At 36.7% G+C, this 26789-nt stretch overlaps 1 long non-coding RNA gene across 1 annotated transcript in view; it reads right to left on the minus strand.

Moving 5' to 3' along the window:
• LOC122705612 overlaps positions 1–18577 on the minus strand; it is a 577195-nt gene extending 558618 nt beyond the window's left edge. The window contains exon 1 of the long non-coding RNA XR_006344160.1: positions 18503–18577. This is a non-coding gene — a long non-coding RNA (uncharacterized LOC122705612). The remainder of the gene's footprint in view (positions 1–18502) is intronic.
• Positions 18578–26789: the final 8212 nt, after the last annotated feature.

Below are 26789 nucleotides of genomic sequence, written 5' to 3' on the forward strand. Positions count from 1 at the left end.
CATGAGTGCAACTAAAGTCACTGCCCTCAAAAACTCACAGTCTGCTAGAATATTCAAATATGGAAGGAAGCAATTATAATGCAGCATAGTGAATCTTATGGATTCATTTACAGTGAATCTTAATGGAGATGTTTATGTGCTAGCACAAAGGAGTGGAATATAGAGCCTTCCTGTTATTAGGAGAAGCCTCACTGGAAAAGTGTATTTGGGGCTGGGTTCTTAAGGATAAATCAACATTCCCAGGAAGGTAGGGAGAAGGTTGCATTGTAGTGATGAATCTTCAAGTTTAGCAGAGAGAATAGTACACCAAAAGCATGGGACCAAGTCATACATTGGTATCCTCAAGGAACAGATTCAAATAAGGAATTTTGAGGAGGTATATTACTTAGAAAGTGGCCCAACATGCAGAAGCAAGGTGCTGGAATGAGAGAGATGATATTAAAATGCAGCAATTAAATAATTTCTGTGAGAAATAGGAGTTTAATTCTGTTATGACCTTCTTAGGAAAGAACTGAATGCCTCCCAGTGACTCCAGTGATTGAGAGTTCTTCAAAAATGTTTAGTCCTCCTCACTTGGTAGGTTGCTTATATCTGGGTTAAATATGGTACCCATGGACTAGAAAAAATCTTAAAACATAAAGAAAAACCTCTAATGGCTGATGTATTGATAGTTCATCTGTAGTGCCAAATGAATTCTCACAAAACTGTCTATGGCATCTACAGGTAAAATTAGAAATGGGCACCAAAGATCTCTGCTACTGAGATTAAGCTAATAAGCTGCATCCAAAAATCTAGTAGAACTGAATTACTGAGTATGGGATGGAAATAGTATAGGAAGAGTTCTGAATGATTGTCTAGTAAGATATGAAGGGACAGATAACTTGGCCCCCAAATAAGATGGAACTAGGAGTTGGGAAAAAGAAAAAAAAATGGTAAAGACCTAATAGAAACAGAAGAGCTCAGGAAGAGGTGGAAAGTATACACAGATGGACTGTAAAAGGTCTTAATGACCTGGATAATGATGGTGGTATGATCACTCACCTAGAGCCAGACATCTAGAGTGTGAAGTCAAGTGGGCCTTAGGAAGCACTACTGTCAATAAAGCTAGTGGAGGTGATACAATTCCAGCAAAGTTATTTAACATCCTAAAAGATGATGCTATTAAAGTGCTGTACTCAATATGCCCACAAATTTGGAAAACCCAGAAATGGCCACAGGACTGGAAAAGGTCAATCTTCTTCCCAATTACCAAGAAGGGCAGTAGTAAAGAATCTCAAACAACCTGACAGTTGCACTCACTTCCCATGCCAGTGGGATTCTGCTTAGAATTCTGCAAGATAGGCTTCAGCAGCAATTGAATCAAGAACTTCCAGATATACAAGCTGGGTTTAGAAAAGGCAGAGAAACCAGAGATCAAATTGCCAACATTCACTGGATCATAGAGAAAGCAAAGAATTCCAGAAAGACATCTACTTCCATTAAATTGACTACACTAAATCCTTGACTCTTTATGAGTCAAAAGAGATAGAATACCATACCATCTTACCTGTCTCCTGAGAAACCTGTATGTGGGTTAGGAAACAACAATGAGAACCTTATGTGGAACAACTGACTGGTTAAAAATCGAGAAAGAAGTACAAGAAGGTTATTTATTGTCACCTTGTTTTTTTAACTTATATGCAGAGCACACCATGCGAAATGCTGGGCTGAATGAATTACACATTGGAATCAAGGTTGCTGGGAGAAATATCAGCAACTTCAGATATGCAGATGATATGACTCTAATGGCAGAAAGCAAAGAGGAACTAAAGAGCCTCTTGAAGGTGAAAGAGGAGAGAGAAAAAGTTGACTTAAAAGTCAATATTAAAAAATCTAAGATCATGGTATCAGGTCCCATCACTTCATGGCAAATAGAAGGGGAAAATGTGGAAGCAATGACAGATTTCCTCTTCTCAGGCTCTATAATCACTACGGATTGTGAGTGCAGTCATGAAATTAGAAGCTGACTGCTTCTTGGAAGGAAAGCTATAACAAACCTAGACAGTGTATTAAAAGAAAAGACATCACTTTGCCAACAAAGGTCTGTATAGTCAAGGCTATGATCTTTCCAGTAGTCATGTATGGATGTAAGGGTAGGACCATAAAGAAAGCAGAGCACTGAAGAATTGATGCTTTCAAACTGTGGTACTGGGGGAAACTCTTGAGAATCCCTTGTACAGCAAGGAGATCAAGCCAGTCAATCCTAAAGGAAATCAATGCTGAATACTCATTGGAAGGACTGGTTGATGCTGAAGCTGAAGCACCAGTATTTTGGATATCTGATGGTAATAGCCAACTCATTGGAAAAGACCCTAATGCTGGGAATGATCAAAGGCAGAAGATGAAGAAGGTAACAGAGGATGAGATGGTTAGATGGCAACACCAATTCAATAGGCATGAATATGGGCAAATTCCAAGATATGGTGGTGGACTGGGAGGCCTAGTATGCTGCAGTTCATGATGTTGCAAAGGGTTGGACATGACTGGTGAATGAACAACAACAAAAAGAGTTGGAAGTTCTACTAAATAACTTACCAGTATTGATACATTGATTATTTTCTTCCAGTATGCCTCAATGCTTATGTTTCTTTATTGGTTCTAAATATATATATAGTGCACATATAATACTAAGCATATGCTATGTAAAATACCCTGTAAAATATCATTTCTAACTGGTAACATTTTTCTTTGATAAATATCTTAATTTACTTAATTATTTTTAGTGAAGTCATTCTCATTTTTTCAACTCTATCTATCTGAAAAATAAGTAACTTCAGAAAGAAATTATTTTTCATTCTTTCAGATTATTCCCTTAGAATAGGTCTCAGAATTCAGATTTTTGGCTGAAAGTTATTGATAGTTTAAGAGTGCTAACACTTTCTCTTACATTTTTATCAAAAAAATAAAACAAGCTATAGTTAAATCAAGAATAGATGAAGATAGTGAGGACCTTATTGATGATAGTAACAGTGATTGTATAGATAATCAAGTTGTAGCTTTACTTCTAAGATTACCCACACCTCATGAATCTCACCTCCTAGTTTTCACACTTTTGTATAATTTCCTCCCCATGGATCTAGGATGGTTCTATGACTCATTTGTATCAGAGAACGGGATCCACATCATGCTGTATATCCTGAATAGCTGGTTTAAAATATTATAGTTTACTCTGGCCTCAGGCTTCTTATTTCAAGGGAAACCGGCCTCCACTTGAGAAGTCCGTGTACTTGAGACTGTCACATTGCAAAAAGATCAAGCTGCCCAGTGGAAAGGTCAAGTGGAGTGAGAGATGACTGGCTACTACAGGCTATTCTTGTTACTGTAGATGAGGTACAACATATGTGTAAATCTAGAAGAAATCATACTAGATGTCCATACCAGGCCAGCCTTCAGATAATTCCAGCCCAGCTGCCAACTGATTAGAAGGACATGAAGGACTCTATGTGGGAACTGCCCCCAGTGAGCTCAGTCAACACGCAGAACCATGAGAGATAAAAATGAATCATTGTTTTGAGCCATCAAGTTTTGTGGTATTTTGGCAATTGATAATTAAAAAATAATAATAGTAAAACCATGAAAACCAAAATGTATTGAGGTTTTACTATGTTCTAGGCATGACATGAGTAAATTATTACAAATGTTAATTTACTTAATTCTTTAGCAATCCTATGACATGTACATCATAATTTTATCTTTAAGTAAGAAAATGTAGGCTCAGAAAATTTCTGTAACTGCTAAAGGTCACACAGAAAATGAGAAGTAAGAATGGGCCTTTAACTCACTTCAATCTGAAATTAACTCTGCTTTTAATCATCTCAGTTAAAATGTCTATGGTAAGGTTTCTTATCAACATTTATATTCGCAAAGTTTTATTGGTGGGAAATGAATCTGGATTTTTATTTTAGGTATTATATCTTTACTTTTTAAGTGATGCATTTTTCAGTCTAGAAAAACAGGAAATGGATCTGTGAATTAATAATAATATCAATAAAGTAATAATACTAAGTACTTACATAAGCCACTTTTCTAAATGCTTTTTGACAACTTAATTCTCCCAACATTCCTATGATAGGAACTGTTACCAGCCACATTTACAGATGGACATTTGAGACATAGAAAGATTTAGTATCTTGCCCAACTCTAAGTGGCAAAGTTAGGCTCTGAACTTATGCAGCCTGCCTCTAAAGTGCAGTGAAAGTGTTAGTGGCTCAGTCATGTCTGACTCTTCACAACCCCATGGACTGAGCCCACCAGGCTCCTCTGTCCATGGGATTCTCCAGGCAAGAATACTGGAGTGGCTAGAGCAGTCTACATATTAATATTTAAGTTAGCAGTGTATACTGTGCTGTGTAAATACTTGAATGTTTTAAGCAAAAATTATTGCTCTCTCAAAACTGATTGACACCATTACAAAGTACTAAGTCTTAATTTTTGAGAAATCAGTAAGTCACAATAGCCACGATATGGAAGCAGTCTAAAAGTCTGATACTCATTAATACATGAAAACATAAAGAAAATGTGATCCTGCCACATGCAACAATATGGATGAATCTTGAGGACATTATGCTAAGTGAAGTAAGCCAGTCACAGGAGAACAGATACTGTATATGAGATATAAAATATTTAGACTCGTAGAGACAGAGAATAAAATGGTGATTGCCAAGGACTGGGGGAAAAGGAAACGAGGAGCTGCTGTTTAACAGATATAAAGTTTTACTGATGCAAGATGAATAAATTCTAGGGATCTACTGCACAACCCCAAGTTTATAATTGACAATACCATGTTCTGCATCTAAAGTTTGTTAAGAAGGCAGACCTCCTGTTAAGTATTCTTACCACAAAAAATAAATAAACTAAAATAAAAGAATACATTTCATGTGGTACTGGAGACTATATGCTTGGTGGTTAAAAATTAATAACCATATAATTTAGATGATACATATAAATGATATCATGGTTACAAAGCATATCTATGTCAGTTAACTTTTAATTACTATCTTCAGTAGTCTCGGGAGAGAAGACTATTTTTATTTTGTTATTGCCCCTTCCTGTTATTTGAATCTAAAGAGTAAATGAGATCCTGATAAATTTGGAGGATATATAACATGTACCTAAGGAACTATAAAAATGAAGTCCTATCAGCCTAACTTAATTTCTAATTAGTACATGATTAATATTATATAGTGCTTCATTGATAGTCCGCTGTGCAGGCAGCAAAGGCTCCATGTTTAGTGAATGCAGATTTATGATTGGAGATGAGGAGTGAACCAAGAGACTGAGTGATCCTTAACAGTATTACTGTTTGGCTCTCCTGTGTCCTTGGTGTCAACAAGAATAGTACCATTTCCCCAAGACTTTTATTGATGAGGCTTAACATTTTTTTTAAGCCTAGTAAATGGAAGAGCAGAAACAATGTCAGGCTGAAGGATAATATTGAATCCCATTTAGAGGATTTCATGTATAAAGACATCTGCCTGCCTAAATACTCCTTTTTCTAGAGGTCTCTGTGTTTTGTTTTGTTTTTTCCTATTTTACACCTAGGTTTGCCAACTGTGTTCTTATTGTGTGTGATTACACCAGTTTATTTAAACTGTAAACTACCTTTCTAAAAAAAAGTAATTCTACCTGTACAGTTTAGCTCCAAAAGGCTATTATTGTTTACTAGGATTTCCCTAACAAAACACCACAGATAAGGTAGCTTAAACAGAAGTTCTCTTTGGTTTATAGATGGCTATCTTCTCCCTGTGTCTTTGCATGGCCTTCCCCCTATGTCTAATCTCCCCTTTTCTCCCATTGCAATGACTTTATTGAACATTAATTACTTCTTTAAATATCCTATCTCCAAATACCTTCAATTTCAACATATGAAGTAGCTGGGACAGGGGCAAAATTCAGCCCATAAGCCCTCCCTCCACTGTGGCTCAGTCCTATTCTCCATAGATGCTTCATGTATCCTAAAAATTAAAGAGCCCACTACTTAGGAAGCTGATGCTGTGGCTAATCCTTCCTTTCCCTTAAATCAGTGAATACATAGATGTCAAAAATGGCCAGAGAGGAAAAATTAAGTGAACACATCAAATAAGAAGTAAAAATAAGAAGCTAAACTGAAAATTTTGGCTATAAAATAAAGCTATAAAGGATTTGATTTATAAAGTGACAATGGCCTTTCCTTATTCTAGGAAGATGTTATTAGGTTGCTTTATGGTTTCTTTGGGAGGTAAAAATCTGAGTCTTTTAAAATCATTTTATTCCCCCCTCCTAATCAAATAAATTGTAAAGCTTCCTAATTTGCTTTTTGAGCACAGTTCTGCATGGAGATTTGTTTAATAGTAAAGGCTTCTATCACAGCAATGTCTAATGGAAGCAACAGGGATGCAATGAAGAATTTAGCAACAGAACACTAAAACTTTCTTTTGTAACATTTAAGTACTTTTCTTGAAATAGTGGAGCAATTATTTTGGTTTACCCATGAAAAGCCTTTGAGGTCTTGCCTCTCCTTGTTGCGATCATTTTGCTGCCAAAACTAAATTTTTGAACTTTCATGAAACACTGAACATCAGAAACAGAAGGCAACAGCATGGTACAAAGCATTTTTGAACATCAAATTGGAATAATCAAGAATTTGTGAAGGACGTATTTACTGATTTTTAGAGGAAATTAGTTGCCTTAACATTTTTGTCACTCTGTGTATGTATCTTTGATTTTTCAAAGTATCTCTTATGTTTACCCTTATTATTCTTAGGTGGAGTCTAATGTGTTTGATTTTTTTTCATATTTGTTTTCTGCTGTGTTTTCAAGTGAATAGATTACCTAAACTCTTGGACTCATGAATGACAATCAATTATCTTCTAATGAATTCTTATACTTCACATATTTTTGCAGTTACAAAAATAATTGGGTGCAAGTGAACAATTTATCTTACTTTAAATTTTAGTTAGAGACATGACCCAATAAGTATTGCAAGATTCTCTGAGAATTTCATACTATGGAAATTTTATAAAACCTATAATGGCAGAAGACAGACATTAAGGCCCAAAATTGCAGCTTAGCCTGAGGATGACCTTTATGAAGCCTAGTAATGAAAAAAGATATTTCTGAAAATATGATGCCTTGGATGACAAATGGAATTTTCTTTTCTACAGGATACAAGAAAAATTATTTTCACTGTTTACAATGCAAGAATCCAAAGCATATACAGTGTAATATTGCATGCATTGGTGCCATGCTGAAGAAAGAATTTCTATTTTGAGAAACTTAGTGTTGCCCAAAATACAGAAACAAATTAACATAAGATAACATTTAAAGTTCATTTCAACAATATAGCTATTATTATATCTAACTTTGAATTTTTATCTATATATATATATATAAATACTGCTGACAAGTGCTCAGTCATGCCCAACTCTGCAACCCCATGAACTGTAGCCCACCAGGCTACTCTGTCCATGGGATTTTTCCAGGCAAGAATACTGAAGTGGGTTGCCATTTCCTTCTCCAGGGAATCTTCCCAACCCAGGGACTGAACCCACATCTCTGGCATCTGCAGCATTGGGAGGTGGATTCTTTACTGCTAGTCCACCCAGGAAGCCCCAAATGTTATTTTAAATGGCAAATAATATCTCCTTAAAATGCATTTCTGTGATTTGTTAAATGAAGGTAAAAGATATTAACCGATACATGGACTCGACCATCAAAAAGTGCATTGATTATGCTAAAATCATTGTATCAATTTGTACTACTCTAGTTAAAAAAAACTAATTATAGAGAAATATTTAAACCCATATTTTAAAATATTGCATTTAAAACTCCAGATGCAATTTTATTGCCATATTATTTATAAAATTTATCTTATTACATGTTTTGACAGAATCATAACCTCAAAGTTTTAATATATCTGGGTATTCATTACTCACCCACTGTATTTTTCATACCTATTGTTCAACTTAGAATGAGAAACATTACTCTTAGGGTAGATTCTTTTACCTTTGGACAAGAATAAAAATTCTTTAAACTAAGCTAGAATCAGCTTATCAGTATTAATAGCCATTGCTTTTAGATTTTCCCCATATAAATGCATTCAGTTCAGTTGCTCAGTCATGTCCGATTCTTTGCAACCCCATGAACCACAGTACACCAGGCCTCCCTGTCCATCACCAACTCCCAGAGTTCACCCAAACCCATGTCCATCGAGTTGGTGATGCCATCCAACCATCTCATCCTCTGTCGTCCCCTTCTCCTTCTGCCTTCAATCTTTCCCAGCATCAGGGTCTTTTCAAATGAGTAAGCTCTTCACATCAGGTGGCCAAAGTATTGGAGTTTCAACTTCAACATCAGTCCTTCCAATGAACACCCAGGACTGATCTCCTTTAGGATGGACTGCTTGGATCTCCTTGCAGGCCAAGGGACTCTCAAGGGTCTCCTCCAACACCACAGTTCAAAAGCATCAATTCTTCTGTGCTCAGCTTTCTTTATGGTCCAACTCTCACATCCATACATGACCATTGGAAAAACCATAGCCTTGACTAGACGGACATTTGTTGGCAAAGTAATGTCTCTGCTTTTTAATATGCTGTCTAGGTTGGTCATAACTTTCCTTCCGAGGAGTAAGCATCTTTTAATTTCATGGCTGCAATCACGATCTGTGGTGATTTTGGAGCCCAGAAAAATAAAGTCAGCCACTGTTTCCACTATTTCCCCATCTATTTGCCATTGGTGTCATATAACTTTGTTATTTTTTTCATCCCAACATATTTACTGCACATAGGAACCAAACTCTAAGCATTTTAAAGATAAGGTAGGCCTAGAACTTCATCTCTAGAAATTTAAAATTATTATAGCCAATTAATAGTTAACTCAACATATTTTCCTTCTCAGTTTCTCATTAAGTATCTTGATCAAGTCTTTTTGAGTGAGGAAATGGCAGCCCACTCCAGTATTCCTGCCTGGAAAATTCCATGGACAGGGTAGCTTCATGGGCTACAGTCCATGGAGTTGCAAAGAGGGGGACACAACTGAGTACACATGCACACACAATAAATAATTATAATCCTGTCCCCAATTAGCTTATTAGTACTTCGTTACATTTCCCTCTCTAGTGTCATCGTATCTTTTCTCTTGTTTCCTTCTTTCCTTCCTCCCTCCCTTCCTTCCTTTCTTCTTCATCCGACTTCTTTTTCCCTACCTTCTTCTGCCTAGTGATCACTGTTCATCAGTATGAACTAATTCATTTCATTTGTCATTTCATTTTCTTCATTAATTGTGCAATGGTACCGATTTTTCAATTATTTTCAATCAAGGTGTGGTTGTTCTTTTATTTTTTAAAAATTCTCTGAACTTACCGAGTTAAAAACATTTTATATGTTAAAAATATAGAAAAACTGTACTATGAGGGGATATAAGGGAGATCAACCCTGATTATTCACCCCAAGGACTGATACTGAAGGTGAAGCTCTAGTATTTTGTTCAAGAGATGTTGAACAAATGACTCAATGAAAAAGTCCCTGAAACTGAGAAAGATTGAGGGCAGAAGGAGAAGAGGGCATCCCAGGATGAGATGGCTGGATGGTATCACCGATTCAGTGAAAATAAACTTGGGCAAACTCTGGAAGATGGTGACGGATGTAGGTGGGTGGGCAGGGGCAGGGAGGGGGGCGTGCTGGCATACTGCAGTCCACGGGGTTGCAAAGAGTTGGACATGACGGGGCAACTGAACAGCAGTAGTCTCATTTGTATCAACATAATTACATTTACATCCTTCAAATTAAGGAATACAAATGAATTAAACTCCATTCCTGCACATTTGCAGTAGTATATAAGAAATTAATCTGATGACAATAGTAACCTTGTAATTTGAGCTCCATTTTCAATTGATTGTTTATGGTGGTCAAGAAAACCCATTATAAAAAGAACTTGATGTTTAAAAAGCAATGAACATTATGTATATTCAAGTAATTGACTGATGAAATGTAATTCTCTTTTATTGCTTAATACACTTGGCATTTTCTTAGTAAGTTTGTGCAAAAACCACATTTCTGACTGCAATTATCAGTGAAAGCTTGAAACTTCAGAATTGACTAAAGAGAGAATTTAGGGAAAAAATATATGGAAATAGAAAAGTGCCCATGCCCTTGAACTGTGGCAACAGACGGAGGAAGAGTCAAAATGTGCTAATATTGGAATATGTTAATCCTTTGAATACCACTTAGATAGGATTTTCCATTGCGGCTGATCAGCACAATGGCTTCAGGAAGACCATCCTGATGAGACTGCTATTTAACTGCATGCTCCAAATTGCATCCTACATAAAATTCTTTCTCTATTCTTAGGTTCAGATCAATTTGATTTGATAATGCGCTGCACATAACTTTGCACATTTCTGCTAATCCCTCTGCAGAAAGTAGGGGAGACTGGAATATCTCAATAAATAACTGGCCTTTTCAGTGAAAAAATAAAAAGAATTTGCAGTTTAAGATGTCTTAAATTTTAGAAAAAAAAGTAAGTCTATATTAAAATAAATGAATAATTTACAGTGTATAAAATAAATAGCTTTGGAGAATAGCAAAATTGGTTTGCTCTTCTTTTCTTAGAGGACACAGAGGAATGAGTAAGTGTCATCCTCAAGGGAAAGCACTCGGTTGAGGTCTCCTGTGACATAAAACTTTTCCTTTGGGATGTGGGAAACATAAGTAAAGAAGGGGAAATTATTTATGGGTCTGGTGTAAAGGGAGTTTTACCTTTCACTTGGTAAATAGCTGTATTTTGACATTTGTTAGAAAAGAGAAAAGTTACTAGTCTTGCAGGGTTGTGAAGTTGCTTCTGAGTGTTCCTGCTCTGTCCAACGACATATCCTCCTTTGGAGTCACTAGCCCAAGCGAAGTTAAACACAATAAAAAGCATGTTTAATCTTAAGAGGAGACTTTGAGATACTTGATATATTTGATATACTTTCTCCCCTGTCTGTTACACCTCATACTTCTATGACTCTAAATGTATTTTTAATGCATTACATATAAACTAGCATCCTAACATTGAGTGCCCAGCATCTTCCTCTTTAGTAAGGACAAAAATATCACTTTCATTGCATAATCTTCAGGGAATAAAACCTCAAAGGAATATATTTGGTTGGTAGAAAAATGTAAAGTTCAGTAGCATTGCTTGTTAGACAGTAAGTAACCAATCATTTTTTATTATGTCATTTTTGGAATTACTAATACATAAATGCTAGTAAAGTAATGCTTAAAATTCTCCAAGCCAGGCTTCAGCAATACGTGAACTGTGAACTTCCAGATGTTCAAGTTGGTTTTAGAAAAGGCAGAGGAACCAGAGATCAAATTGCCAACATCCGATGGATCATTGAAAAAGCAAAAGAGTTCCAGAAAAACATTTATTTCTGCTTTATGGACTATGCCAAAGCCTTTGACAGTGTGGATCACAATAAACTGTGGAAAATTCTGAAAGAGATGGGAATATCAGATCACCTGATTGGCCTCTTGAGAAACCTGTATGCAGGTCAGGAAACAACAGTTAGAACTGGAAATGGGACAACAGATGGTCCCAAATAGGAAAAGGAGTATGTCAAGGCTGTATGTTGTCACCCTGCTTATTTAACTTATATGCAGAGTACATCATGGGATGTACATTGGGCTGGAGGAAGCACAAGCTGGAATCAAGATTGCCAGGAGAAATATCAACAACCTCAGATATGCAGATGACACCACCCTTATGGCCGAAAGTGAAGAAGAACTAAAGGGCCTCTTGATAAAAGTGAAAGAGGAGAGTGAAAATGTTGGCTTAAAGCTCAACATTCAGAAAACTAAGATCATGGCATCTGGTCCCATCACTGCATGGGAAATAGATGGGGAAACAGTGGAAACAGTGTCAGACTTTATTTTTCTGGGCTCCAAAATCACTGCAGATGGTCATTGCAGCCATGAAATTAAAAGACACTTACTCCTTGGAAGTAAAGTTATGACCAACCTAGACAGCGTATTGAAAAGCAGAGACATTACTTTGTCAACAAAGGTCTGTCTAGTCAATGCTATGGTTTTTCCAATGGTCATGTATGGATGTGAGAGTTGGACTATAAAGAAAGCTGAGCACCGAAGAATTGATGTTTATGAAGTGTGGTGTTGAAGAAGATGGTTGAGAGTCCCCTTGCACTGCAAGGAGATCCAAGCAGTCCATCCTAAAGGAGATCAGTCCTGGGTGTTCATTGGAAGGACTGATGCTGAAGCTGAAACTCCAAAACTTTGGCCACCTGATGCGAAGAGTTGACTCATTTGAAAAGACCCTGATGCTGGGAAAGATTGAGGGCAGGAAGAGAAGGGGATGATAGAGGATGAGATGGTTGGATGGCATCACCGACCCAAAGGACATGGGTTTGGGTGAACTCCAGGGGTTGGTGATGGGCAGGGAGGCCTGGCGTACTGTGGTTTATGGGGTCACAAAGAGTCGGACATGACTGAGCGACTGAACTGAACTGAATACACAAACATGTGTCTAATTCCAAAATGAAGTATATGTCAAACTTTCCTCTGATTAGCAGTAAAGTCACTGATCTTGAAATATGTGTATAGTAATACCAAAACTCCTTGGAAAATCATGCTATTTCTGGTCTTTGAGAAATAATGGGATAATTTTATTACAATTTTTAGAATACAAATATTCTAGTGTGGTACTCCTTGAAGTAAAATTATCCCACTCCTTCTGTACCTTCCACTCTCCTCTGCAAGGCCCACATTTGACTGATATTTGGCATTCTGCTAAGAAGTCTGACTACCACTTAATTGTTAGCACTTAAGAGTTGAAGTAGCTCTGTGAAACATCTGTTTTTGTGTTTTGTTAACAGTCATTGTGGAACTCAAGATTTCGATAGAGAATGCTTCACTCTCACATTAGAGACAGGCTTTAATGATTGTTGTCATTCAGATTTTCTTTAAGAATGTTTTGCATAATTTTGTGATAGTAAATAGCTGCCTTTTCAGAGTCTATTTTCAAGGTATTGTTCTCTTGTCTTCAACTAGTTTGCCCTCAGCTAATCTGTGTAGCAGTTGGATTTTTTAAATTTATTTATTTTTTATTGAAGAATAATTGCTTTACAGAATTTGGCTGTATTATGTCAAACCTCAACATGAATCAGCCATACGTATACATATATTCCCTCCCTTTTGAATCTCCTTTCCATTTCCCTCCCCACCCCACCCCTCTAGGTAGCAGCTGGATTTGATAGGCCCTTTCTGTCAGCCTCAGCTTCTCTTTCTGTGTTTAGGCTCCTCAAGGCAGCATTCTAATTGGTCTCTCTTGCTTGTAGCTATCCCACATTGACAGTGTTTTGCAACTTTTATATTCCTATGATAAAATAGACCCTTTGTGTCCCCGTCTCTTGGTGACATTTTGATGCTAATGTGAGGCTAGGTGATAATAAGAATTGAATAATGGAACATACTGCATACTTCCCAGATAATAAGCTGTATTTAACAAGGGCTTTCTGAGGGCAGCACCTAAAGTTGTGACTGATGACTTATGGCTGGTCAATATAGGAGATATTTGTGTTCCGGTAAGAAACATTTATATTCTGTTTAAGTCACAACATGTTGGCAGCTACTCTGCCCATTCCATTGTTAGCATTTCCTCTGAATGCTTAAAGCACTTGGAAGCAGTTTCCACTAATTACAGAAATTTAAAAAACACACACATATCTTAGTGGTTCCATTTATATTCAGAAAAATATATTCCTCCTTTTAAAAAAGGAAATTTTCATGTCAAGTATTGCAGCAAAACTTTTCTGAGTTTCCATTGAAGTAAACTGACAGTATAGCCTAAAAGCCAAGAGGAGTCTTGGCCACAACAGAAATAGTCCACCTAACAATATGACATATATTAAATATTATTATTAAAATATATATTTTTCAAGTTGATAAAAAAGGATAAATGATTTACCACAGAATGCAGAGACCTGTATTCTAGTCCTAATTTCATAAACTAACATGACCTTCAATAATCAATTGCTGGACATGCACTTCCTCTTCTCATTTTTAATCTAAATTGACTTTACCAACTGGTTTCTAAGATTCCTTTTACAATGAAAATTCTATGTCTTTTTTGTGAATTGGTGAATAATCAGAAAACTAGACTGATAGCTTCGAAAGCTGAAGAGTCAGTGATGGCTCCTGCCTTTCGATCATCAGAATTTAAAAGTTTGCACTTGTTAACATTAGAAGATGTAAAGGGAGTCAAATGCAAAAATAGCCCATATTACCAGCTTCTGTCCATTCCCACTAAAGAAGTTAATACAGAAAAGGTGGAAAATTCACTTTTGTCCTTTTCTTTTTTACTTATGAGTACTAACTAAAGTCATATGTGGGTTCAAAGAATACAGAGAATATTTAGGAGAAAATCAAACATTTAGTTAGTTAAAATCAAGAGACAGCCTTACTGTGGCAGGCCCTAATGCCAGCTGCGTGGTTCTACAGCAAAGCCAGGAACAGGGACAGATCTGGGAAACAATCACAATCACAGAAGGGGACTAAGGGAACCCAGCCAAAATCAAATTACTGAAAGGGCAGTTGGGCCCCTGAAAAATAATTTACAATGAGGTGGTAGAAAATGGGGCCAGGACTGGACTCTGCAATAAGGTCTCAAAGGAGCATCACTGCCAGTCCTGCACCTGCCTACCCCTAGTCATCCTGCAAGCACATCAATTCCCAAAGGAGAGGATCTGTGAGCAAGTCCAAAAGTCATCACCCTACACTGCAGTTGCAAGCCAGCCACTCCTAGCAAGGGGGATCTTAGGTGACGAAGCAGAGGAAGGAAGGAGCGTCTTCCCTGGCACTTCAAAGAAATACTTCCTGACAATAGCTAGGTGGGAAAAAAATATCAGAGTTGGTGTCATACCTATACTAACTGTAGGGCTGGGCTGTCCATTATGGTTGTTTCTGAGACTCTGGTTTCAATAGCTAAAGCAACAGTACTGCCAGCATGAGTAAATATAATAAAAAGTTATACCTGTTGTGTATCAGGATTTGGGACCTGGTTAGGGATAGTGTTGACAGCAAGAATTATTTCGCTACGGGGATGACACATATCAGAGGCTCACTCCAAGGAAATTAATTTGGAAACTCAGTTTGCTACTTTCATCACCTTGCACTCCCTACTGCCTGACCACATCCCTGAAAACTCCTCACCTAACATCAAGCAAATATGACACAGAAGGGCATGTGATTCACCCCTCTACTAATGCCCTGGGCTTCCCTGGTGCCTCAGAGGTAAAGAATCCACCTGCCAAGGCAGGGGACGCAGGTTTGCTCCCTGGGTCGGGAAGATCCCCTGGAGAAAGAAATGGCGACCCATTCCAGTATTCTTGCCTGGGAAATCTCATGGCCAGAAGAGCCTGGTGGCCATAGTCCAAGTGGTTGCAAGGAGTCAGACACAACTTAGCGACTAAACAAATACAAAAGTACTACTGCCCTTCATGGCCCCTCCCTATCAACCATTTAGCCAGTGGCAAAGGATTCAGGGCCTTCTGTGGGCAGAAATGAGATCTGCTCTCTTAGCTGATGGGGTAGATGACCAGAACTGACTCCAGACATCTAGTGGTGAATCTCAAGCAGGTTTTACATGCCTTCACTTTTACGACAGTTTGGATAAATGTGGAATTCTAGTCTTGAAATCGTTTTCCCTCAGATTAATATTTTTTTCTCCACTGTTTTCTTATACCCAGTGTTATAGCTGAAATCATGAAAACTAAGAAAATGTGAAGGAACCCTGATTACAGAGATGACAATATACACTGGCATCACTGATGCTGCTACATTCTCATTATGCATGAAGAGTCTATAGTTATCCAGTTACTCAAACATACAAAAATCAACATAACATCATCATAGTGTGTAAGCTGCAACATGGTTTAAACAGATTATTTGTTACCTGGAGTGAGACATACTCTAGGTATGTCTGGAGTTGAGGCTGATTTAGGATAGGCTATAGACTGAGGCTGAACACAGAGACTTGGGTATATGGGAGAGCCCACAGGAAAAGTAAAACTAAGAAAGTATGTGACTCTCATGAAAAATAGAACAACTACTTTCTATCATTCTTGATATTGTTCACTGACCTGATTGCCTCCAGTTTCAACAAAATATCTCATAATTACAAAGACCTAAACTGGCCTCAATACCAAGTAAGGTTTTCATAAAGAACCTATGCCACTTGGTCATGCAAGATATGTGTGTCTGCAGGATTTCATCTTCTTTAGAGCTTCTGCTAAATTACATGCCTATAGAAGCCATAGTGGAGAAGGAAATGGCAACCCACTCCAGTATTCTTGCCTAGAGAATCCTGTGGACAGAGGAGACTGGTGGGCTGCCGTCTATGGGGTCGCACAGTGTTGGAGATAACTGAAGTGACTTAGCAGCAGAAGCCATAGAGGATATTAAGTATCTCTGTAAACAGTTTCTCTCCATCCATACACATGAAAGTATTAAGGACCAGCATTTGGAACAGTTGACATATGAAGTTAAAATACCAGAATCTCAGCCTCCTCTTGGCATCATCTTTTGTGTCCATTGGCATCCTCCACCCTTCAAACTATCCAACAGCTCCTTCATAATAACTTGGTCTGATACATGTCATTAACCTATTCAATTTGACTTGAATCTATTTGGATCATTTATTTTCAAGGAAATTTGTGTATTTATCTTTTAATTCATGATTATGAAATAAGAGAAATGTCAACATTAATAGTTGCATTTTAGGAAGGTAGATGAGCTTTCTTCTTGACCTGAAAACATAAAATACAAGATGTGACAGTGAAGCTTTGGCACTTTAATAAATACTGTGTTGACGTTGAGAGTGAGAAGAAACCGGCATTATGTATCTGTGTCCCAATACCCACCTCAATTATTCACCTATAGTTGACAGTTCTTGAAAACAGTTAATAGAGGTTAATTATTTTAGGAGTTGCTGAGATATAGAACAATGTACTGGACATGTCATTTGTAAGAATGGAGAAAGTAAATGATCACACTTACACAGAGTTTAGATACAGTGAAAGTCAGGTGGAGATATGGGATAAAATATATGCAAAGAAGTATAGATTCAAGAGAAAATTGTATAGTAATCCATGTAAAAGTAATAACTGGATGATGAAAGTGAATAACGTCCCTGAGGGAAGGAATCTGGAGAAAAAAAAGAAAAAGTAAGTAACGACCTAACGAGCAGCAGCTATACAAGAAAGGCAATCTTCTGGACAACAGTAAGACATTGGGTGAGTCTGGCTTCACCAGCCAGACAGCACAGCCTCAGGCCCCAGCCACTGCGTGGCTAGTGTTCAGGGCAGATGAATCATTTGAGGCCCTGTGCATCGAACCTTTCTCCAGTCCAGATGTGATGAAGCCATAGGACTCAGGAAACAGCGTCAATGAACAAGCTGTGCCGTGAAAGCCCCTCCCCCTCCCCCCTACGGCCCCTCCCCCACAACTGCCACCACCCGCCCATAATAGAGATTTGCGTGTCAAAAAAAAAAAAAAGTCATGTAGAATGTCCACAATGACGACGTGAAAGGAAATAAAGGAGCCAATCAAACAGGCAGAACAACCACAGAGGTAGGAGGACAGGAGTGGAGGCCAGAGGAGCCAAAAGAGCACAGTGCATCAAGAATGAAGAAGCAGAAGGGAGAATAAAGGGAGAGAGAAGGGAAATTCTTGACAGTGAAGAAAGTGGAATAATAAAGGAAAAGAAATGGAAGATAATTAATATGCCAATTTACATGAATTGCTTTCTTTGTAAATGGTTAGTTTGGGCCTGGTATGTTACAGGCACACACTCTGAATGTCAGATGGACTACTTTAATTAATGAATAATATAATGAATGGAACTGAGTTGTCAAACAATTAATTAACGTAAAGTCCCAATAGAGGTTGGATGACAAAGTTTTCAGAGAACCTATGTGCCACTATGTCGTGACATTCACCAGCAACACTCAACAGTTTAAAATCAATCAAAAATAACTCTATGAGTACTATAAGACCTGAAAAGAAGAAATAATAATTTCTAGGCATAATAATTTTCTAGGCATCAGATAGACTAATGACCAGGCTGACCATAAACCACAGGCCAGAGAAGAAAATGCATAAGACCCGTCCCCCCCAAAAAAAGGGAAGATAATGAGCAATCATAAGATAAACTGACTATTCTCTGATATTACTCTAAAGTTCTGTACACATCCATTGAGGACTTGATGTACTCACCTTCCTCTCCTCTTAACATTAGCTACCCACAGCCAGTGACTCACCTTCACAGGTCTTGCCCCTCGTTCACCCTGCTCTCATGCCAACATCTACCGGCCACAGAGAAGGCTGACATCTCACTGAGTTGAGGAAAACTGAAAATCTGCAGTCCTAGAAGACAGAAAGCTTGGCTCACTGATTTACTCATTATAGATTTTATTTCTGTCCTTCCCACCTACCTGTTTTGTCAAGGGAACTGAAGGAGCAACGTAGTTAAAGATTCAGATAGAGAAGTTCTCCCCATATTAACTGGCTCCTCGCAGGATCATCCTGGTCACACACAAACAACTGAATGAAACAGCAAGCACAGCAGTTAATTCCAGCCCCAGGAGCAGGTGACCACGTCACGCTTCAGAGATGTGGAGTTGCCAGATTGAGATTGTTCAGCATGGGGAATTATTGTCTATGGTTGTTTTGGTTTTCTGAAGATAGCCAAGCAGAGAAGCTGTTAATGAGGAGAAATAAGGGGTATCTGATTTTCTTAAGAGGCTTTTTGCCATTTTATAGAGCTACTTTCCCAGGGATGGCAGAGCATGATGGGCTGCCATCTATGCGGTCGCACAGAGTCGGACACAACTGATGTGACTTAGCAGCAGCAGCAGCAGAGCCACTTTAAATTTAGTTTTTATTTTATGATGGTGAAAGGTGAACTCCAGAGCAGTATTATAAAGTTGTCCCTTTAAATTTTAATAATTTAATCACTTCTGTGTTGATTACTATAGTAATATTCAACTTGAAAAGAAGTGAAAGTGAAAGTCGCTCAGTCGTGTCCAACTCTTTGTGACCCCAAGGACTATACAGTCCATGGAATTCTCCAGGCCAGAATACTGGAATGGTTAGCCTATCCCTTCTCCAGGGGATCTTCCCAACCCAGGTCTCCTGCATTGCAGCAAATTCTTTACAAGCTGAGCCACAAGGGAAGCCCAATATTCAACTTAAACATAGAATATATTTTTTAAAAGTGTATAGAAAAATATATGAGGATAAAGCTATACAATATTCCATGAATAAAAGTAGAGATTATATAGTAAATTAGATGCAAAGTCACTTTGAAAATAACACTCTACATACAGATTCAAGGCATAATCCCAATCATTTAAGAAAGGTATAAACAGAAAAAGAAACTTGCCTATCATGACCTCTAGTGTTATATGAGCAGCACACTACATTAGTGGCTGAGAATCCATTTAGAAGCTACAAAATTGCATTCACTGATTAATTCAACACATGTTACATACTTTGTGGAAAGCACTCTGCCAGATATTGGAATTTAATTTAAAAAAAAGATATGAATTATTTAAAATCCTATACTCTTTCATTGATTACATTATACATATCCTTTCATTTTTATAAGAACATCATTATGGTTTTAATAATTTTTTAATAATTTTTTAAACTATTAGTTAAAATGTTAATTTTTTAGACATAAATATATATGTGTGCCATATGGATATGTGTACAATATATGAAGTGTGAAAGCATGTATTTAATAGAGAAGTCACCCTCATTTTGGCACATAAAGCTTGTTTCCTACATTGCTTTTTGTTAATAATAAACATCCTGGAAACTATTTTTGTTTACTTCAGCAGTAATCCGTTAGGTTAATTTCCAGGAGAATTGATGCGTGGAGCCATTTCAAAGGTTTTGCTGTTTATTGTCAAAGTGTGTCACAGAAATCTTACATCACTTTATTTGCCAGTCAGCAATACAAGTGATTTTTCATTTTTTTCTACCTTTGCCAACAGTGAGTGTTATCACTTATAAAATTCTTGAAGATCTTATCATTAAGGAGTGGTGGCTTATTAACATTTTAATTTTTGTTTCTTGCTTTACTAATGAGCTTCAAAATGTCTACATATATTTGTTAGCTATTTACATTTATTCTTTTAGGTACTGCTCACATATATCCTTTTACATATCCTTTTCAATTTCCTTCTCCAGGGGATCTTCCTGACCCAGGGATCAAACCTGCATATCCTGCATAGCAGGTAGATTCTTTACCTCTGAGCCACTAGGGAACCCTACTTGAGTAGAAAAGCTAGCAGATTACCTCCATTTGCTCTCTTTGCTTATCAACAGTGAGGGTAAAAGAATTTTCAACATATGTCCCCAGAGGAAGAATAAACTGTACAAATATTACTTCTTTGTTCTAATAGAGACAGACATTGTTCTCAAGTGTTGGTAGCACATTTTGATAGTTCTCCCTTTTCTCTATTTGAATATGCACTTTATCAATGAGATATCAGAAATTAATACAAAACCAACATGAGAGCAATACACTCTGTTAGGACAGATGTGCATAAAAGAAATACTTGTAGAGTATTGCTGTGTTCTCTAATTCTACTCAAAATATACTGAAGGAACAATGCTTTATTTTCTCAGAACCTTTTCCTATGGAGAAATTACTAGGAACAGCTTGCAGTGAACATTAGAGATTAGAAGAGATCTATAAATGTAAAGGATCCATCCTAACTCCCTATTTTGTTCTTCAACATTGGTTTCTATGTGCTGCAATTCTATAGGAGTTTTTTCAATCATGTTCTCTATATTTTGATTTAGTTGCAGATTTAGTTGAGCACTTAGAGATCACGTAGTTCAACCTCCTCATTTTACACATGAGAAAACAGAGACCTTAGAGGTTAAGTGATTTGCCCAAGGTCACACAGCTAGTTAGTGACATGGTAGAAACCAAAATACAGGACTCCTGATTCCCAATCAACCTTTCCACTTTACTATGATGACTTTCTGAAATAGTACAAGACCTTAAATTAACCTACTATAATAGTTAACTTTCTTAAAGCTAGTGGGAATTCCTGCCAAGCAAGTGGAAAATTATATTGATTTAACTTGTTTCATGCTTTGAGGTTACCTGTAGGTTTGTTTGTTTGTTTGTTTTTCTTCATAAAAACAAAAAACCATAATCATCATCAAGTCAAACCTGTGGCCTAGAAAAAAATTTGCAAATTTCTTCACAATACTCAACAACTGCTTTATAAATTCATAAGTTTTTAAAATTTGTTTTTACATTATTTTGAATGGAACTGCACATTACATCATGTGGGTAGTTCATTATTGTTAAATGCAGCCAAGGCTGTGTGTCAGTTTTAAGGCCTTTCCTTGGCCTCTCCAGTCTCTCTTCTACCACACACTTTAATAACTGTCATCTGCCTGCCACCTCCTTCAGGTCCTGAGATGACTTACAGTAGACCAAAATTAATTTGGCATAGAAAATTAAAAGCCTTTATTGACCTCAAGTTGCCTGCAGCATTGTGTGAGCCTGCTGCAAAATCTCAAGCCTAGCTCAGAGGTTCCAACATTTCCAGAAGCTACTCCCCTGACAACATTACAATATATTTTCTAATCCTCTTCTAATTAACCTTTGTCTCACCATCAAAGGATTTAAAATAATTAGCAAGTGGAATCATTGTCAAGAGAGGCTTATGAAGGAACATTCAGTGTTTCTCTACAATATCCCAGCCTATGTTCATATCATCTTCATAAGAGCTTCTAAACATACATTTCGATATACACTGCTTGATAACTAGTTCTCAGGAAGACTTCCTATGATATAATCTTTTAGACACAAGTCTCAATTGCAGCCATAATTGTTCTGCTCAATATTCAGGATTGAAAACATTGAAGTGAATTACTCCACAGTATACAATGCTATAACAAAAATAATAGAAAATAAAGGTTTCTTTCCTTAATTTTCTTGCTATACACGAAATTAATTTCTTCAGCTTTTTTCTTCTTTCAGTTTTGTAGATATAATCTATAATTTTGTGGATATAATCCAGCACTGTATAAGTTTAAAGTATACAGCATAATGATTTGACTTACATACATCATAAAATGATTACCACAGTAAGTCTATTAAGCCATTCATTTCTCTTATACAATAAAAGAAAAAAATGTTTTATTGTCATGAAAACTCTTAGGAGTTCTCTTAATCTTTATTCTCTTAATCATTTACATATGCAAAATACAGCAGCATTAATTATATTTATCATGTTGCACATTATATCCCTGGTAGTTGGTTATCTCATGACTGAAAATTTGCACTTTTGACCACCTTCATCAAATTCCTCCTCTCCCCAACCCCATCTCTGGTAACCACAAATCTCTTTCCCTATGAGTCAATTTGTTGAAGTATAATTAATCTATAACACTATGTTAGTTCCTGGTACACAACATAGTGATTCAATATTTCTATACATTGCAAAATATCCCCACAATAAGTCTAGTTAGTATTTGTCACCGTACAAAGATATTAGATTATTATTGATTATATTCCCCATATTGTACAGTTCATCCTCATGACTTATTTATTTTGTAACTGGAAGTTTGCACTAATTTAAAACTGAGATTCAAAAATTTTAAAGCAACAGAAAGAAATTTAGAGTAACTCCTGAAGTAAGAAAGAAATTAAGCATGTTAGAGTTGAAAAAAGAAAGAGTGTAAGCAGAACTAGTGAGGTGGGTTAGGGTATTCAAGGTACTAAAGGAACTCAATGCTAGAGATTCTCCAGAACTAGAAATGAGGAACATTGCTGTTTTGTCTTTTGCCTTAGTTGTTCAGGGTGAGTCACCCTGCGTTCTTTTGGAGTATGCCACGCATTTTAGATCATGTTCACTTGGTACAGACTCTGAAATGGAGAACAGGTGGTTTGTTGTAGACTGCTCTTTGCAGGTACAACTGTGAAAAAAAAAAAGAAAATGAACTCACAGGAGTGGGCAACAAGAAAAACTGACCTGTAGTGTAATTGGGCCTGAGACTTTACCGAATTGTATGTAGAGCTTTGGAACTGGGATGATAGAGTTGCCTCAAATTGAGGCAAAGAAAATCTGCCTTTATAGTCTTTAGTCAGCCACTCATCAACTTTGAGCCATCCCAGGAAATAGTGGAAACTTGGGTGAGGTAATTCTTTTGTGGACTGGGCAATTCCAACAGATGACAATACAAATGCATCTGAATCTAATATGATCAGTGCTGTAGAGTGGACGCTTAAGACCAAAAGGGTGTCAAGGTCCAGAAACTGAAAGGTAATATGAAATTTTTTTTTGAGGTGGCTGCCCTCCTGATTATTCACACTTGATTTATTTTTAGTGAAAAATTAGGTACTGCAGGTCTTACTCCCCTCTCTGATAATTCCTGCCTTTCTTCCTTCATTACAGGTCATCTCCTAAAAGTATTCACAGATAAAATTACACACAATTCTTTTTATCTATAATCTCTTACACATAACCAAATTTAAGACAGCTGGCACCAGGAGTGGAGCTTTAAAACAGATTCTCAGTTGGGATTTTAGACATTGATCATGTATCAGCTATCTGTCAATGAGGAACTGAACACTCTTAGAACATGAAGCATGAATAACACCTGGCCTAACACATCGGTGCGATTGTTAAAACTCCTGCTGCTAGTAAAATGGCATGTGACAGGGGTGGAAGGGGATATACTAGCTTGTGTAACATCTTAGACGACTGAGAAAGGGAAATGGTAACTAAAAGGGTAATAGAATTCACTGACCATTGTAGTGTGTGAGTGATTCACTGAAAAGGAATAATGGCAAGCATATTAATCACCTTACATTAAAGGTTAAATGGCAAATCCAAATAATTTCCTTGACAGCATTTGTGGAAATCCTAATCTTCTCTAGCTCATCCAGAGGGTGGGCAGAGTTTGAACAAGGCTTAGGACCTAATCATAAAGACTGACAGTTTTATCACTTAGAGACTTCAGCAGATAAACTACATAAAGTTTACTTCTCCTGCTGCTACTGCTAAGTCGCTTCAGTCGTGTCCGACTCTGTGTGACCCCATAGACGGCAGCCCGCCAGGCTCCCCCGTCCCTGGGATTCTCCAGGCAAGAACATAGAGTGGGTTGCCAAATACTTCTACTAGAAGGAAAAAAATCCTGGAAGCACAGCATAGGAATCCAATATGGATAGTAATCATGACACCTAGTAAATATCTTAGTGTTGATGTTTCATTACAAAATTGTTTGTTGTTTAAAAATTCAACAATAAGAAATCGGTTGTTCACATACTTTAGCAATAGATAATCAAATATATATATTTTAAAATGTATATGAACTATGTATAAACTGTAAGGACTGAATCTAATCATATCCAACCTCTGCTTTAAACCCTTTGATGCTTTTCTATTCTATTCAGAGTAAAATCCAAAGTCCATAAAATACTTTCCAGGTCCATCACTAACCTCTTACGTTATCACTTCCTAATGGTCTTCTCTTTTACTAATTCCACAGAGCTACTATGATATCCTTGTTGTTGTAAATATATTTCTGTACTTTGAGGGCTTCCAGAGCAAATTTGCCTGAACCTTAGGACCTGAGTTTATGACCAACCTGGCAGTAAAAATACAACTGATTAAACTAGAATATACCAATAACAAATAAAAAGATTGAATTATCAATTAAACATTTTCCCAGTAGGTAAAGTACAGGTCTAGATGCATTCACTCATGCATTCATTTAAACTTTAAAAATTAAATAATGACGATGTCTTACAAACTCTTCAACAAAATAGAGAAGGGAAGAAACTTCATACCTATTCCACCAGGCCAGTTTCATTCTAATACTAGAGCCACCAGAAAAAGACATAACATTACCATATGAATTAAACTACAGGGCTATGTACTTCATGAATACAGACGCAAAAATCCTCTAGAAAATGTTGTAAATTGAATCTAACACATAAAAAGAATTATGTGCCATGAGGTCAAGTGAGATTTACCCCAAGAATGAAAGTTTAACTTTCAAAAAGCAACAAATTAAAAAAATCATTTTATTGGAACAAAGAAAAACAATCACATAATTTTAAAAATGGACATAAAGTCTTTGACAAAATCCAACATCCACTGATGATTTTAAAAACTCTCAGTGAAAATGAAAGTTGCTCAGTTGTGTCTGACTTTGTGACCCCATGGATGTCCATGGAATTCTCTAGGCCAGAATAATGGAGTGGGTAGGCTTTCCTTTCTCCAGGGGATCTTTCTAACCCAGGGATCAAACCCAGGTCTTCTGCATTGCAGGCAGATACTTTACCAGCTGAGCCACAAGGGAAGCCCAAGAATGCTGGAGTGTGTAGTCTATCCCTTCCACAGGGGATCTTCCTGACCCAGGAATAGAACTGGGGTCTCCTGCATTGCAGGCAGATTCTTTACCAACTGAGCTATCAAGGAAGACCAACAAACTAGGATAGATGAAAACTTTTCACCCTCATAAAGACATCTATGGAAAACCCTAGGAAAACATCACACTTGATAAAAGACTGAAGGCCTTTCCTCTAAAATTGAGAATAAGGCAAAGTTGCCTGTCTTGCCATTTTTTCAACATTGTACTGAAGAACAGCCAGTGCAATCTCACAAGGAAAAAATAATAAAAGGTATCATATTGATTGAAAAGAAAGAAGCAAAAATGCCTTTTTTTGTAGATTATATGATAGTCTTCTCAGCTTAGAGAAGATCCTAAGAAATTCACAAAAGACAATTATATTAATCAGTTACAATAAGGTCACCTAGGATCAATATACAAAACTCAATTGTTTGCTACATATGACAAATGATTCACAAATGAAATGGAAAATACAATTCCTTTCACAATAGTATCAGAATAAAACACTTAATAATAAATTTTACTAAAGAAGCATAAGACATAAATAGATAATTAAAGACTAATGAGAGAATTAAGATCTAAGCAAATGAGATTTTCCATTCTTATGGATTTGATGATTCAATACTGTTAGGATGGTACTTCTACCAAAATTGACTTATAGATTAATGTAATCTTTATCAAAATTCCAGCAGCCTTTTTTTGTCTAGAAATTGAAAAGTTAATCTTAAAATTTACATAGAAAGGCATAAGACCCTAAAATAGTTAATCAATATTGAAAAGCAATCACAAAAGTTGGAGGACTTTCATGTCTCAGGTTCAAAACTTACTATAAATATATGGTTAGAAGACAATGTGTTACTAGCTTAAGCTAAAAACAGAATAATGAAACAATTAAGTCCATAAATGGAATCCTAATATTTGTGGTCAATCAATCAATTGCCAAAAAAGGTTGCAAGGCAATTCATTGGAGGAAAGTAGAGCCTTTTAAATAAATGATAGTGGAACAATTGTAAATTCATATGGGAAAATGTGAACTTAGACCCTTAGCTCACAGCATGTAAAAAAATTAAATCAAAATTGATCATAGACTTAAATCTAAGAGTCAAGGCAGTAATATTTTTGAAGAAAACAAATTTTGGGTTAGGCAAAAATTTCATAGCTAGGGCATAAGAAGTGCAGCCTGTGAAAAGCAAAATTGATAAATAGAAGCTCATCAAAATTCAAAACTTTTGTTGTTCAAAAAGCACCAGGAGAAAATGAAAAGACAAGCATAAAGCTAAAAATTCACAAAATATAGATAAAGGGCTGCATTTGGAGATACAAAAACAC

The sequence above is a fragment of the Cervus elaphus genome, chromosome 12 (assembly GCF_910594005.1).
Source record: "Cervus elaphus chromosome 12, mCerEla1.1, whole genome shotgun sequence".
NCBI classification, from domain to species: Eukaryota; Metazoa; Chordata; class Mammalia; order Artiodactyla; family Cervidae; genus Cervus; species Cervus elaphus.